General features: G+C 40.7%; 1 protein-coding gene across 15 annotated transcripts in view; it reads right to left on the reverse strand.

Annotated features, from left to right (window-relative positions):
- ATP2B2 (ATPase plasma membrane Ca2+ transporting 2) overlaps positions 1-15,940 on the reverse strand; it is a 714,211-nt gene that overhangs the window by 548,013 nt on the left and 150,258 nt on the right. The window lies entirely within an intron of this gene.

The raw sequence follows: 15,940 nt of genomic DNA on the forward strand, positions 1-15,940 counted from the left end.
AGTATAAAATACAAGTTGTTCACTTACCCCAACAAATGATAAATTTAATGAACACAGCAGTTCAGATTCATGGCATTTTAGTAAGGTATTCAAACATTTTTTAGAGAGGCAAAACCTACTGTGTTGGGACAAATGAGTCCATCATGGTCCTCACTTCTACTAAAATTCTTAGACTTTTAATATAAAAATTATACTATTCCTGATTATGAGAGGATGGTGTTTATTTTGGTTTCTGGTGACCTCTAAAATTTGTGCAAATGACTAATATGCTGTAACTAAAGGTTTGAGTGCTTTTCTACCACATCTAGTGTATATGTGCGCTCATACACTCATTTTTGTACAACTTATTGCCAAATAGAACTCTGTTTTACTGGACAATGACAAGTGCAATTCTCCTCAGACTTGACAAAATGGATATCCACCCCACACAAAACAGGATGTGTATAAAACTTATTCTAAATGCAGAGTTCATGTTTAACATACTGCAATACATAATGCTGCTGTTTGCCTGCCACACAACTATAGTGAGGAACAAGGGACCTCAAAAGTCAATAAGAAGAGGTTTCTTTAAACGCATCAGGAGCAAGAGAAAGACAAAGCAAGTGTACATCCTCTACTTACTAGGGAAGGAGAGCTAATAACGGATATGGTCTCTGTGTGTATATAGAAAAAAGAAAAGGAGTACTTGTGGCACCTTAGAGACTAACCAGTTTATTTGAGCATGAGCTTTCGTGAGCTACAGCTCACTTCATCGGATGCATAGCATATATGTCTTCTGCAGTTTCCACGATATGCTATGCATCCGATGAAGTGAGCTGTAGCTCACGAAAGCTCATGCTCAAATAAACTGGTTAGTCTCTAAGGTGCCACAAGTACTCCTTTTCTTTTTTCTTTTTACGAATACAGACTAACACGGCTGTTACTCTGAAAAAAGGCTAAGCTGTAGAATGCCTATTTTGCATCAATCTTCACTAAAAATGTTAACGGAGACCAGATACTCAACACAGTTAACATTAACAAGTCAAAATGCAGAAAAAAAACAGGTTACCGAATATTTAGATAAGTTAGAGGTACTCAAGTTTACAAAGCCTGATGAAATGCCTCTTAAGGTACTTAAGGAACTAGCTGAAGCAATCTCTGAACCATTAGCAACCACAGGCGCCAACTTTTCAAAGTGCTACGGGGAAGGTGTTCCACCCCTCCCCCATCCTGCCCCCGGTCCACCTGTTCCCACAAGGCCCCCCCTTCCCACCGCATCCCCACCCCGCCTCTTCCCACCCAGTTCCACCTCTCCCCCGAGCACACCGTGTCCTCGCTCCTCCCTCTTAGCCTCCCGCACGCCGCAAACAGCTGATCGTGATGAGTGGGAGGCACGGGGAGGGAGAAGGGAGGCACTGATCCTGGGGTTAGCGGGCAGGTGGGAGGCACTAGGTGGGTGCTTCAGCCCCGGAGCACCCACAGAGTCGACGTCTATGTTAGCAACTATCTTTAAGAAGTAGGAGTAGGGCAAGGAGTAGGGCAAACATAGTACCTATCTTTAAAAAGAGGAACAAAGAGGACCCAGGAATTATAGCTCAATCAACCTAATTCTGATACCTAGAAATATATTGGAACAAATTAAACAATTTTTAAAACCCTATAGTATAATCGGATTATAAGGAATAGTCTATGTGGATTTGTCAAGAACAAATCATGCCAAACCAAGCTAATTTTCTTCTTTGACAGCGTTACTGGCCTACTTGATGGGAGGAAGCAGTAGATCTGATATATATTTATTTTAATAAGGCTTTTGACACAGGCCCACATGGCATTCTCATAAGCAAACTAGGGAAATGTGGTCTAGATGAAATTACTGTAAGATAGGTGCACAATTGGTTGAAAGACTGTTCTCAAAAGAGGAGTTATTAATGGTTTGCTGTCTGACTGGGAGGGCATATCTAGTGGGGTTCCAGGGGGTCAGTCCTGCATCTGGTATTATTTAATATTTTCATTAAGACAATCTCAATTTTGCAACTGCAGGAAGATTCAGTAGTTTAGATAAGACTCTCTAATTCTAACTGCTTATCCCAACATCTGAACATCTGCTGTTTGTTCAACCCTAAATCGTCCTCTCTCTGTTTCATTTTTTTAAAATGACAGCTTTGGAGTGTGGAGATTAAAGAATGCCAAGGAGCGATGATGATGACTGGCAAAGATCTAGAGTGTCTTCAAACTAAAGTATTTTGCATGACCGCAGGGGGAGAAGCATCCTGTAACAGATTCATCAGTAAGTTAGTCAGCTGACTTTTTATGCAAGGCATGTTGTATTCGGTCTGTTAATTAATGCATACTGACTCATAAGCAGGGATCAGTTATATTTTCCACTTATTTGCTAAAATAATGTGATACATAAATTATGTTCTTGGCATATACAGAAGTGCATTAAAACTAATTCCTTTAATTATATGCATGATTACATGGCAGCAGATAAGACAGTTTATCAATAAAAATACTGATGAGATGTCAGTCAGAATTTTGCATGGTTGCCAGTTAATTTGCCTAGCCTCTTTGTTTTGTTTTTTGTAAGGGGAAAACTTGGATGAATGCTATCCAGAACTTCTGTCTGTATTTCCTAGGTATTTTCAAGGTGTCTATCACCAAGTCACTCAAGCACAGTTTCTTAAAAGAAACTGAAGGACTATAACACCAAGTATTTGAAGGAGAACAGGTTACAATCAACCTCTTAATATCAAAGACCAAACAGTCTTCTTTTCACAGGAAACATAAAAGAAGGGGCTAAGGTGCAAAGAAAAACTGCAAGATTCCCCTTGCAAATTTTTCCCTACACCACCCACTCTTTGAAGAAGCAGAAGCAGATGCAACCTCACAAAACTACCCAGATCTCAGGGCACCACAGAGGAGGAAGCCACTTTTTATATGGAACCAGGATCAGGGACAAATCTGACAACACAGCTTCTGCTGGAACAACAATGCCTTTTTCTGGGTCTCCCTGTGGTGACTCATTAGCTGTCCAAGGCAACTCAGGCCAAGACAACATGGCAACTAGCGTTTTTTCCCCCTGCTCAGCTTTCTGATCAGGGCATGGAGAGGACACTCCCTCCCTCCTTCTGGGCAGAAATGGGGAAATCTATGTCCAGATGCATGCACACACACACACGGCCCTACCTCCAGGAAACAATCCAATGAATGTAGCTATTTTGGTGACAGGATAATAAAATAGAGGCGTAAAAAAATAATCCCAGAGACTGGTAACATACAGTGATCCTGTTGGCTGAGTTACCTGGTAATTGCCTGCATACACTCAAACCTAATCTCTGGCTTGATTTTATTGATTTTACTCTTCTACTATTGTTAGAGGTTATTATCTGATAGTTTAAAAAAACAGGCCTATCGAGTTTAGCTTAAATACAGATTCTGAAGTCAAAGTTATTAAAGGTGAAAAATCAAAATTCCTATTTAGTGTTATTAGCTTGCTAAATTGAAAGTATGCTATTCCGATGCTTATGATTATGGACTTTGCTCAGACCACATTAGGTTCACTTCACACTAATGATGAACAAACTAGTTTGGAAAAAATATGATGTGACAAAATCCAAAACTTTTTTTTGGCTGAGTAAATTCATCTAAAGAAGAATCTTTCTTTCTGCACCAGGCCTCAGTCTTTGCCAGAATCGCTCTCTCATTTACAGTCTTTGAAATTAGCATATTCTCACATTCTCCTAGAGTTGAGAGCAGAAGCAACGTTGTCTCAGATGCCGCTGACCTGGAGAAGCACTAAAACATATACCATTTTCATGTGTTGCCAATTCCTGCAATTGTATCATGAGTTTTGAGACATTTAGTGCTTTTCTTAATACCCCAGATGCTCAAGTCATGTGACTATGTATGAATCTCAGCCTTCATTTATAAAAAAAATGTCTAGCCCTCATGCTTGTGGAGTAAAACTTGAAAACTTAAAGGCTTAAAACAGAATGCAAATAAAAAGAATCAAAAATGTATTTTTCTTAAAAATCTCATTATTTTAAGCCAACCTCATTATTTTTGGGGAGTCTAATTTACAATTTTTGAATGCTTGAGCTGGCAATCCTGATAGAGATGGTACACAAACCCAGCAAATTGTGCCAGACCAATCCCTAACAGAATATTAGCAATGGATTTGGAGTGAAGAAAAAGAGAACAATCTAGCTGCCTTAGAAAAATGAAGGGAGGGGAGAGGGAGCAGCATGCTGTATGCATATGCTGAAGATGGAACTCAGAGATGCACAGCCATACAGTGTGAAAAACAGCATAGCATGTATTTAAATTGATGGAGCAGGCTGTCCATTCTCACTAAATATACAGAATAATTGAAACTTTAACAAAAAATTCCTACCAAAGCTTTTTATGTTATGAATAAATGGAATCATTTTGTACATTCAGTTAATGCTTTCTGACACGGTAGGATAATACATTTTATTAAAATGCACTTAAGTCACCAGACTGGTACCCTGCTCCTCCAGCCATCATTATCCTGCTAGATATAAACCTGTTTATAAAAGCTAAGATGAATTTCCTTTTAAACACCAAGTTGAATAGGATTTGTTAACATCTACCTAACCTGAAAAATGCACGAAAAAATGAAACTGTTAGTTTGATTAACTGCTCCAATATTCCCCCCCCCCCATTTTCTGTCCATTACCACCACCTTTATTTTGTAAACTGTTTATTTTGTTTAACTGCATTCAGAAATGCAATCAAAATTTTAAAGACAGGTAACCAGAGCCATAAGACATCCCAGTACTAATTTTTCTTTGCCATTTATGACATCATGGGCCCTGGAACCATGTATATATCTCATTGACTTCCATGGGACTGACTTGCATGAGCTGCAAGACTAGGTCCTCATGTTTGTATGATATATTAAGCAGTGAAATCCAAAAGAATACCAACCTTCAAAGAAATTCATTTCTGCTAAGAAAAAGAAGTCGTCCACTGCTGTGTGCTCAACCTATGCGAATTAGAGTTGAGAATCCCATGGCAGCCAAAAGGGTACTGGATAAGCACACAAAATAGCATTATGTCCTGGCCAAATACCAGACTGAGTGAACTGTCTTCTGTCTGCCTAAATTCACCCACTGAATGCACGTTTCTCCACTTACAAATCATAAACAGACTGTATATAGTATTGTTGGGCACCATTCATCAACTGATGCCTTGTGCCCCAAGATGTGGCTGCACTTAAGTAGTGAGTTAAGGGTTGCCTATGCAGCTCTAATTTATAAAGAATTTTGGGATCCTTCCTGATAAGAGATGTTGCCAGAATATGAAATGTGTGATTTTACTATTAACGGTCATAATCTGAAGAGAGACTTGCAAAGAGCTATTTTGAGTAGTCCAATTTCTCCAAAGAATTAAAAATTTGCAATGCAAAATACAAATGATTTTTTTTAAAAAAGGGTAGTATCCACTTTACCAAATGAGGGAAAAGATGTTGAGGTGTTCCAAGGTTAAAGTTTAAAAGAGTCAATTGTCTACTTATATGCAGTTTTCACACTGCTGGCATGTCTGGCAATTTGGAACACTAGTCTGCTGTGTCCTTAACATGCTCATCAAGGGATCTGCCCAGCAATTCATTGAGTTCCCTTGTTTCAGAGATTGGTATCTTTAATTGTTTTCCCTAGAATATTCCCTGAACTCATTTCAGTTTGTGTCTCATAAATTTAGTAACCCAGAAATGCATAGCACACAAAAATAAAAGCAATTTGCAAATACTAAAACAGCTTATATGCAAGATACAACTCCCAGACACAAGACCTAGCTTTGTCCAAGTACAATAAGTGATTAGTTGCATTGTTCACCAGTAGTTCATAGGTAACGAGGGATTATTTCAGTGGTGACCCTGCTCTTTTGATATAATTAGTCTAGAATTAATGAAATGCCTTAAGGACAAAAGTGCCTTAAGCACAGGCAAACCCTGTTAAGTCAGCATCATTTTTATGATGATTTGGTAAGTATGTGAACAAATATTTGAGGAAGTGACAGAAATGAAGTAAGCTTTATATATGTAATTTCAATATCACTTATATTTGTCCTCCTCTTTGCTGAAAAGGTGTATATTTGATTAGAAAGATCTAAAATCCACCCATGGAGAGATGTGCACATATGGATGCAGTAGACTTTAGATCTTCTTGCACAAATACTTACACTACATGTCCATCAGTTGAAGATGATGGCAGATGTGTCATACTAAACCTTACAGAAATTAACATTTGTTAATAACTATCTGGAGGGGCTTGTGTGTATAACACACACAATTATTGCCTAGTAATTAAAGCACTTGAAATTAAAGAATCTCTTTCATATAGTTCTTTATCTAGAAAAAAGGAAAGCAAATGCAGAGAGTACAAACTTCCCTATGCCACGTCATCAATAAACTAAAAGATCATATTGAGGGAGGAAAGCAGGAACGGTCAATAGAGCCGGTCAGCACATTTTTGTATGCGGTTTCGTCAGAGCTGAAATGGATTGCATAGGTGTATTCGTTTCCAAGACAATTGAGTCTGGGGTATTGCAGGGAGTTGGGGTGAGGGATGACAATGCTTCAGGTTCTCCAGGTTCAGGCCCATGCTCTGCTAGATTTGGAACGATCCGGAGATGAAAATGAATCAAGCAGAGCAGGGATCTGAACAGCATTAAAGTCAGACCTCTAAAGTCCCATCAGAACTAGAAATTAGAGCTTTATACTCTGAAAAGAGGGAACCCAGATAATTGGCTCCAATAGGATATGCAGCATGTACCTTTTGCTCTAGAAGGTCCCAAGGTATCAGACCTTAACAATACCATGTTCTTCTATGTAGAAGAACTTCATTAGTTGTAGTTTTCTGTTTTTCTAAATCTGGTACAGTTGGGGTCACATTACTACAGGGCCTCATTGTTCCTAATTAAGTCAATGCCAAAACTGCTGGGAATAGCTCTATATAGCAGAGGTGTACAAAAAACAATGCCAATAGTGCTTTAAACTTCCCAAATGGTTCTCAGGTATTCTGTAAAATGTGTCATACCCAGGATATATGACGATGTCATGTAAAGATGTTGATGGCTCATATTTGAGATGACCAACGTAACTTTGTGGCTTCACCACACGCGAGTCAGCCAGACCAGCTTCACAATGACTAAAGCTCTACTACACAACAGCATACATTTCATAGTGTCTCTCTGTCTCATAAAATGAGAATGATGTATTATACAAAACAATGACAATGACAGGACAATATATCTGACTAAGTTTATTAAAACTTTAACGGATGTCAAATATTTGTCTTTATAGAACAGCAAGCATACTCCAGACTAACAAAGCTGGGATGCATTCCAACTCTTAACTAATATTACGTTCAGCTTGGAAAAAGTTAGCCAGGCCATTAGAGCTATTTTTTCCAGATAAACCAGATATTTTGCAAAGGTAGAGATGTGTCAGATTTCCAACAAGCTACTGACTAGATAATACCAAAAGTCGATCTAGTTGATAGCAGGTAGCACAAGCACACAGTCTATGGATATTAGTCTCTCCCATGTGAAGGGTTTCAGGATAAATGCCACTAGCCTAATTGAAAAGGAGTACTTGTGGCACCTTAGACACTAACAAATTTATTTGAGCACAAGCTTTCGTGAGCTACAGCTCGCTTCATCGGATGCATTCAGTGGAAATTCATCTTCATCTTCTCAGTCCCTTGCTCATGTTATTTACTTAAAAGGAGAGAGGACTAGCTAAACGTAAGCTTTCAGAGCCTGATCCAAAGCCCACTGAAGTCAAATGGGAAAGACTCCCATTCATTGCAATGGATTAAGAGTCACGCCCCATATTGTACATGAATACCACAAAGGAAATAGATGCTGGCTTTGGGATTTTCTCCTGTTTCTTATTGACCATGTTCTGATACATGGTGTGAACACCTGTGTATTTTGCAAAGGATAATGAAAAAAGTACTACAGATAAATCTCTATTGACCAGAAATCCAACTCTACATCATTTTGCATCTGTCATAACTACATATTGCACCTCATCTTGTTTAATAAACTTGAACATGAGAAGACAATAGACAAGAGGTGTTTTGACCCCAAATTAGCATATGAGACAAGATAGATGAATAGAGCATGAAATGGTTCCATTTGACTACTACTGCACTTTATCCGTGTGGAGCATTTCCTGGCCAGCTGGAATTGATCAAGGGCATGGCACACTATTCCAATAATACATACTGTAAAACAACGAGCAGGCTGGCTTTACTTGACATATGCATTTAGGAGAAAGGTACCAGTAGCACTGCTCGCCTACCAGGGGAATACATCAAAAAGTTCAATCCGGTGGCTAAAGACAAAGCTGGTAATGATTCATACAGCAGCTCACTATTTCGAGCTCACTTAATCATTTCATTCAGCTCAACACAATACTGCTCAGTTATGTGAACTACTTCACTGAAGTCATGTATTTCCTGTATGTGTTACACAATACAGAAGTTAAAAATAAATAAATAAATAAATAAAATAAATCAATCACAGATGCCTCCACAGGAAGACACAGGAAAATTCTGAAACAAAACTATAGGTATAGGGCAGATTTTCACATGTGCTCTGTACCCATAATTGGGGCCAGGTTTTCAGAAGCGGTCAGCACCCACTTAGGCACTTAAGTCAAGAGCTCAGGTTTTCAAAATGACCCAGCAGCCAAGCTCCCACTGAAAATAATGGGAGTTACTGGATATCTGATAAACTGAAAAGCTGGCCACTCAATTTAGATGCCTAAACAGGAGAAAAACTCTTCTGAAGAAAAACACTGGTCTCTTAATGAGGTGCCTGAGATATACGAGGGTACAATCCAGACTAATGAGTAGCTGTGTCACCCCTGCCCTCTAATCTAGGGTGCCCTTTACAATTCCTTGCTGCCGCAGCCTCCAGCATGCAAGTCACTCCCTTTGTCTGAGTGTGTACTGGAGCCAGCCAGTCACCTTGACTCTTACCACCCTTGATTATACTGCCAGGTGACTACAACACACCCCATCTTCCAGTTCTGGCTGACTAATGCTAGCTAGAAACCTGGTAGCTCCTTTCCAACCCAACAGGCAACTTGCAGCAAACCACTTTTCTGCCTCTACTACCATTGCCACCTTTTGCTGAAGGAGGAGAACCACAGCGGGGACATTGAGGGAGGGCTTTCTCTGTCCCTGTCACACGATGAGTGTAGCAGAATCATATAGTTTCTTCCTTGGCACCCATGAGCATTCACTTGCTACACTGCCATCTACTAGCAGCTAAGGTTCTGAACACGCACATATGGTACATCCCTTATACATTTGCACCTGCACTTCTATCACTCAGGCTTATATGTGGTTATAAAAACAAAGAATGTGCCCTCCAAAATATTGCTAACATGGTGAGAAATGTAAGTGTACATTTAGAAAAAGTCAGACACAAGGTAACAAGACAGTACTAACATTCATATAAGAACATAAGAATGGCCATACTGGCTCAGACCAAAGGTCCATCCAGCCCAGTATCCTGTCTGCCGACAGTGGCCAACGCCACGTGCCCCAAAGGGAGTGAACCTAACAGGTAATGATCAAGTGATCTCTCTCCTGCCTTCACCCTTGATGAGTAAGGCTCTGATACAGCTGTGAACTCCACATGAGTGTTCCCCTGCATATGCCCAATAAAGTCAATAGGGGACTGCCCATGTGTTTTATTGCAGGACTGCAGCCAACAATTATTTTTGAACTGCCAACAATTTTAAATATTATCCAAATGATGGCCAAAGGGCCCCCATTAAAATCTAAAAATGAAACAAAAGACAGCATGCAAATTACCCTCAACTTACAGAAAGGCAGGGATCAAAGTCTGAGCCTCAATCCAAAGTTTACACATGTCCTCTGCCATGGTAACAGACCAAACCAAAAAAATTGTTCCATGTGCACTGAATATTATAGAATGATTTTGCAGCTTAGTCCCAACTCTATTAAAAGCAAATATTTATTTCTATTTTTTTCTTGCATACTAGCTTTGATAAACTATAAAGTATAATAACTAACTTCAAATGCTCATTTTAATGCCACTGGTAGTGTCTAAAAGCTAGTTTAACAAACTCAAACATTCAGAAATTTAGAAAGAGAAAACTAACGGACAGTGCAAATTATCTGCCACCAAGTATGCCCCCCTTCATCAATTACCCCATGATAATTGCCTAGGATTTGGTTCTCCACTAGGGCACCTTATACTAGCGAAAGGATCTGAGTCCTCACTCCCACGTCCTTTACCCAGTGGCCTCCCTGCCCCGGAGGACTCCCCTTCCAGTCTCCTGTCTGGCAGAGTCCTCGTAACCCCAACAAGGCTGGGCCCAGGATTCCTGGGGGGCTCAACCCCCAACCCTGCTGTGGTCACCTAGGACGGGGCTAGGGTGTCCCCACTCCAGGGTACTCTCTCTGCACTGGGCACTTCTCTGACCCACTGACCATTACATACAATTAGAAGCAAATGCAAGTTATTTAATCAACAATTAATTTTAAAAAGAAAAAGGGAAAATGGGAAAGGTTAAAGGAAACACATCAACCTGCTCTGTGGCAGGGAACAGCACAAACAGTGTCTCTGGGATGTCTGGGCAGCTCACAGTCTGCTCCTTGTAAGTCCCAGGCCTCCTTCCCAGGCCCTGGCTGTGCTGCAGGGATGCTGCGGGTTGGACACTTGCAATGGTGGCAACACACTCTCAGGCTCTAGGTGGCAGGGCCCTTCTTCCCAGCGTTGCCCCCGCCCTGTCAGGGTTACCTATCCCCCTCCGAGTCTGGTCTGCAGAGCCTCCTGGCTGAGGCGTCTCCCTGTGCTGGGTCCACTGCCCAAGGTCCCCCCTTGCTCTCCCCAGCTGCTCACGACACCTGGCTCCGGACTGCCCCAGCTCCAGCTCCACTCTGCCTCAGCATAGCTGCTGCTTTGCCTCCAGCTCCCTGGGCTGCTTCTCTGGCTCTGGTTGCTGCAGCTCTGCTCCCAGGACAGGTCTGCTCTGCAGGCTGCTTGTGTGACTCTGCTCCCAGCACTGACCTGCTTCCTGGGCTGCTTTTCTGGCCCCTCCAGCTCTGGTTGCTGCAGCTCTCCTCCCAGGGCAAGTCTGCTCTCTCTGGGCTGTGCCTCTGGCTTTGAGGCTGCAGCTCTGCTCCCAGGACAGGGGCTGCTCTCTCTGGGCTGCTTTTCTGGTCCCTCTGGATCTGGCACAGCTCTGCTCCCCAGCTTTCTCCTTAGCTCTGCCCCACTCTGTCTGACCCAGGCAATTCCAGCTCACATGGAGGACGGGACCCCCCTGGCCTCCTGACTCCCTGATTAGCCTGCCCGCCCTGTCATTCAGGCTGACCTGGAGCATTGGCCTCTCCCCATTGCTCCTAGGGACTGGCAGTCTCAGGGTCCTGATTCCCCATCGACCCTTCCCCCTTTTAGTAGTGGGAGCTAGCAACTAAAACACCCCCACTGAATGTTAATAAGGGGGCAACAGTCCCCAAACATATATATAATCATTCATTCTTCAGTGCTGCAGAAGGAGCATCTGCACTAGTGCTCATTTTTGGCTTTGCTTCCTTGATCTTAGAAATCCAGATTTAGCCAGCCTGTGTTTTCAAACACTCTCTGCAAGCAAGAGACAAAAAAGGAGCTAAAGCTCATTCACAGGCGGTGGCCGGTGATTTCCCCCATTTGCTCAAAAGCAGGCAATTCCAAAAACACTTTCACAGGTAATGTGCGTGCCTTTTAGAATGCAGACACACACACACTGGAGACTGGTGCAATAAGCAGGATGAATATCTCCATGTTCAGAAAACAAGGTCAACCAATGCCCCTATTTGTCCTACTGAAAAGAAAAGAATATGCACCCTCAGTGGCAGCTACTGGTATATTTATTATCACTGCACCTTAAACATAAAAGAAATCTATTGCTGGGTATGGATAGATTTACTGGAGCCAGTTTTCTCATCCCTTCTCGTCTACATTCTGCACATTGTCTTCTCGCTAATTTTGTTTATGGCAATGTCAGTATTGCTGTTACCCAATGCCTCCACCTCTTTCAGTACTATTAATTATGTTAGCTCACCAAACATACAACCACTTTCCAATCATAGAAAAGACAGTCTTCTGTGTCGGTGTTTTGCCATTTTTTTAATGCCCGGGGTGGAGAACATTTTCAGTATACACACACACAGCGCCAAGCCAAAAAATCCCTCAAACATGCACAACGCCAAGTAGCAGAGCCATGCAACACCCCCTAGAAGCTGTTTGGCATCCTGAGCAACCGCCCTCCTCACCCACGCATAGGGCCAGCCCTACACAATCCACACACTGAAGACACGTTAACACAAGCACAAGTCTTTGTCGGACCAGGGCCGTAAAATACAGAGAATTACAAAGTAATCAGGTTTCAGAGTGGTAGCCGTGTTAGTCTGTATCAGCAAAAAAAAAAAAAAAAAAAAAAAGAGGTACTTGTGGCACCTTAGAGACTAACAAACTTATTTGGGCATAAGCTTTCATAGGCTAAAACCCACTTCATCGGATGCATGCAGTGGAAAATAAAAACAGGAATAGAAATCCAGTCCTCCTGACTCCCAGCCCTGCACACATTCCCCTAACTTATCTCTCCTGTGATTCTCCCTTGCAAAAAAGGATAAAACATTTACTAATTGTCCTATCCCCCAAGTTTAAAAACAAAAAACAATTTTAGTGGGTTTTTTCCATCTTTTTTGTTTCCCCCCCAGCTTTTCTGCCACATCTGTATTAACTCCCAGTTCACCATACACAGTGACGGTTTATGCCACACATTTATGGCATAAACCAGTAAAAATACCCCATCAACATTTTCACAAAACCAGTAAGAAAAGGGGAAATTTACCTGTTGCGTATGGAAAAGATATTACCCGGCTCTGAAACAGACTTTTTCTTGTTACAGTGATGACAGCAACAAGTATCCTTTCCACAGCAGCTCCATGAGGACTGCTGTCATGAATTCCTCCTTGTGCATGCTCAAGGAAAGGTCCACAAAGAAAAGTACAGGTGCAGGTTCTCTACAGTTCTAAGTAGTCTGAGAGAAACTAGCTATTTCCTTTTTAAAAGCACGTTCAGTTATACTGAAAATAAAAATACATAAAGAGCTAATATGGGAATGCTTGTACCATAAGCAACACTTTTGTGAGATCTACAAAGTTCTGTCACTTCTCATATTATGCACAGATCCCCACTCACTCTCCTAGGCTATCTAGAAAGAGATAAGTGTAACAGCTTGTCTGTGGCTTAAAATACATAATTTTATTAAGAAGATTATTAAGAATACAACAAAGCAGGGAGCTGCAATCAAATGTAAAAAGGACCAGCATGATTATACTTCTCAGAGTCTGGTTACAACAAACTTCTCACACTCAAGACTCAAACAGGCTTCCATAAAGCCTTTCAATCACAAAAAAAAAGACTCAGGATAAATAGAGAAATCTGTTACTGGCAGGAACTTTCCTAACTACTATTTTTCTCCTCTTTCTTTCTCTCTCTCTCTACCCCAGAAGAGTTTGTTTGGAAGCCACCACTCAGACACTTCCAGGGTAATGAGAAATTACTTAATTCACTACAGCTGCCCATGCCCTGCTGTTATGATAGCCCTAGCAATTAGTACATGCAGCTGTCCTGTTCCAACCCAGACAGAGTATGAGTGTTAACTCTTCCTCTGCCATTCCTTGGACAGGCTCTATCCACCCTATCAGAAAGAGTTAAAAGAAACTGTAAGGACTTAGGCCCAGATTCTCAGTGGTGTTTAGGCTCCTATTTTCCATTGATTGAAGAAATGAGCCTTAGTGTCTGTTGCTTTGTAGAAAGGATCAGCACTGGCTACATCTGCTGTTTTAATGGCTCTTCCAGTAACCATGCAATCTGTAATAGCCAGCCCTTCAGAAAAATATCTACTGCATCTCCTAAGCACTTGAAAAATCCATGCACAGAAAAGGAAACTTGCATGCCAGAGTTACAGTTCTAACAGTTTATCTCATCTGTGAGTCTTGACCCACAGCAGTACATATATGGAGGAAGACATATGTCTCTAATGTTTCACTTTAGAATCCTGCAGCTGTGTAGTCATCCATAGTTGTCTACTCCACGTGGAGTGGATGCTCATTGCATACGCCTCACCAGTGATAAAGTATTTTCTGGAAGAAATATTGGCAGTAATATGAACGTTTATGTGACTCTGCTCCATGCTATGCTGGTAGAGATCATATGGGCGTTCTGTCTTTACATCTAAAGGTAATCTGTCAAGGAGCTGAAGCAAATAGCTTATTGTTCCATTAAAAAGTTCTTTGTGGATAACAAAGTCTCTGACTTAAATTTTACAGTTATGTATGGCATTATACTAATTCAACCAGCTTCTGTATAAACGTCACAACAAAAAATGTTTCTTCACCAATGAGCTTAACATTATAAGTGAAGGGTAAATTAGTCTATGAGAACTTTGTAAAATAAACTTGATTAATCTGTGTTAGAAATGGAATGACCGTTAGGTTAAGGTTGCATAAGCATTTCCGTTCTAATTACCTGTTTGCAGTACATTAGTTTACAAAAATATTCACCTTTCAGCCTTAGTCTCTGCCCAAAGGAAAATGCTTTTGTAAGTTTAAGAAAACCCAGTTTAGACAGCTTGTGAAATTAATACTCTCCCTGTTGGAAAAAAATTACAAGGCATTTTTTGAGCCCCTATATAGCGCCAATAGAAAATTTACATTGGGTAAGGAAATAGCCCTCACTGAGGAGAGCTGATGTGTTCTGGTGAAGCTTGATTTTGATGTTGTAGTTATGACCCATTTGTTGCCTTCTGTGCATATGCAATATCTTTTTTGCTCTTCCCCCTGGAGGATGTTTTCACTATGGGACAGAAGGGCTCCCATTGACTTCAGTGGGCATTGCACTAGGCCCTAAATTTGTGTTTAGGCAAGGAAGACTGCTGTGTATAAGCATGCATAGCTAATCAACTGCAAGCTGAAAAATGACCTAAATGTACATGCTGGTTCAGGAAAGGCCCAGCATAAAAACTTTACCACCTCCATTGGTAGGAGCTGGGCATGTGTTACATGAAACAATTATAAGCATACACAAAAGAGCAGATATACAACTGGATATGTAACTTTAATTTTGTAATTTCTTGACTTGAGTGCTTAACTCTGCCATCTTAATGGTCTCTGAGTATTTAATGAATACCAATGAATAGTGTATGCAATGTAATAAAAGTTGCCATTATGCAGTAACTATGACAACGCCCAATTTTTATATTATATACATAGTTGCAAAACAAGCTTTTTAGCATGTTTACCATTCTTTGCTCTTTCTCAAAAGCTTTCCTACATTATTGCTTACCTAATGCTTAAACAAAGTGACCTTTAAACGAGCATACATAAATCTACAATAAAGCTTCTACACTACTCTATCTCGTTATTTAAACTGCACTCAGCCATGATATTGGAGCACCAAGCAAAATGAAAAAGGAGTTGAAGTGAAGCTTTTCTCTTTCTGCCTCTTCCCTTTATCAGAGACACATATTTAGTAGTTAAACATTATTAATAATAATATCTTACTATGGAAGACCAAGTATGAGAGGATTTTACATTTTGGTCTGAAGATAACACAGCAGCTGCTTCAGGTTTTTAATGTAACTTTTAAACTCCCTGCTCTGTAATACAGTGAATGGGGCTCTACATTTAGCTCCCAAGTGAAATGTCTGCAGGATTATCTTATATATATATAAGGGATGCAGAAAAGAAGGAAGGCCCTCGATCTGAGAGACTTTAAATAACCCATGAGGAAAAACATAAATTACTCCTTAAGATATAATTAAAAGCAAGCAAGCATCTTCTTACAAAAGTACAAACCAAGTTTTTTGCTAACCCATTAGGAACATATTACCTAATGCCTC

Source organism: Natator depressus, chromosome 7 (genome assembly GCF_965152275.1).
Source record: "Natator depressus isolate rNatDep1 chromosome 7, rNatDep2.hap1, whole genome shotgun sequence".
Lineage (NCBI taxonomy): Eukaryota > Metazoa > Chordata > Testudines > Cheloniidae > Natator > Natator depressus.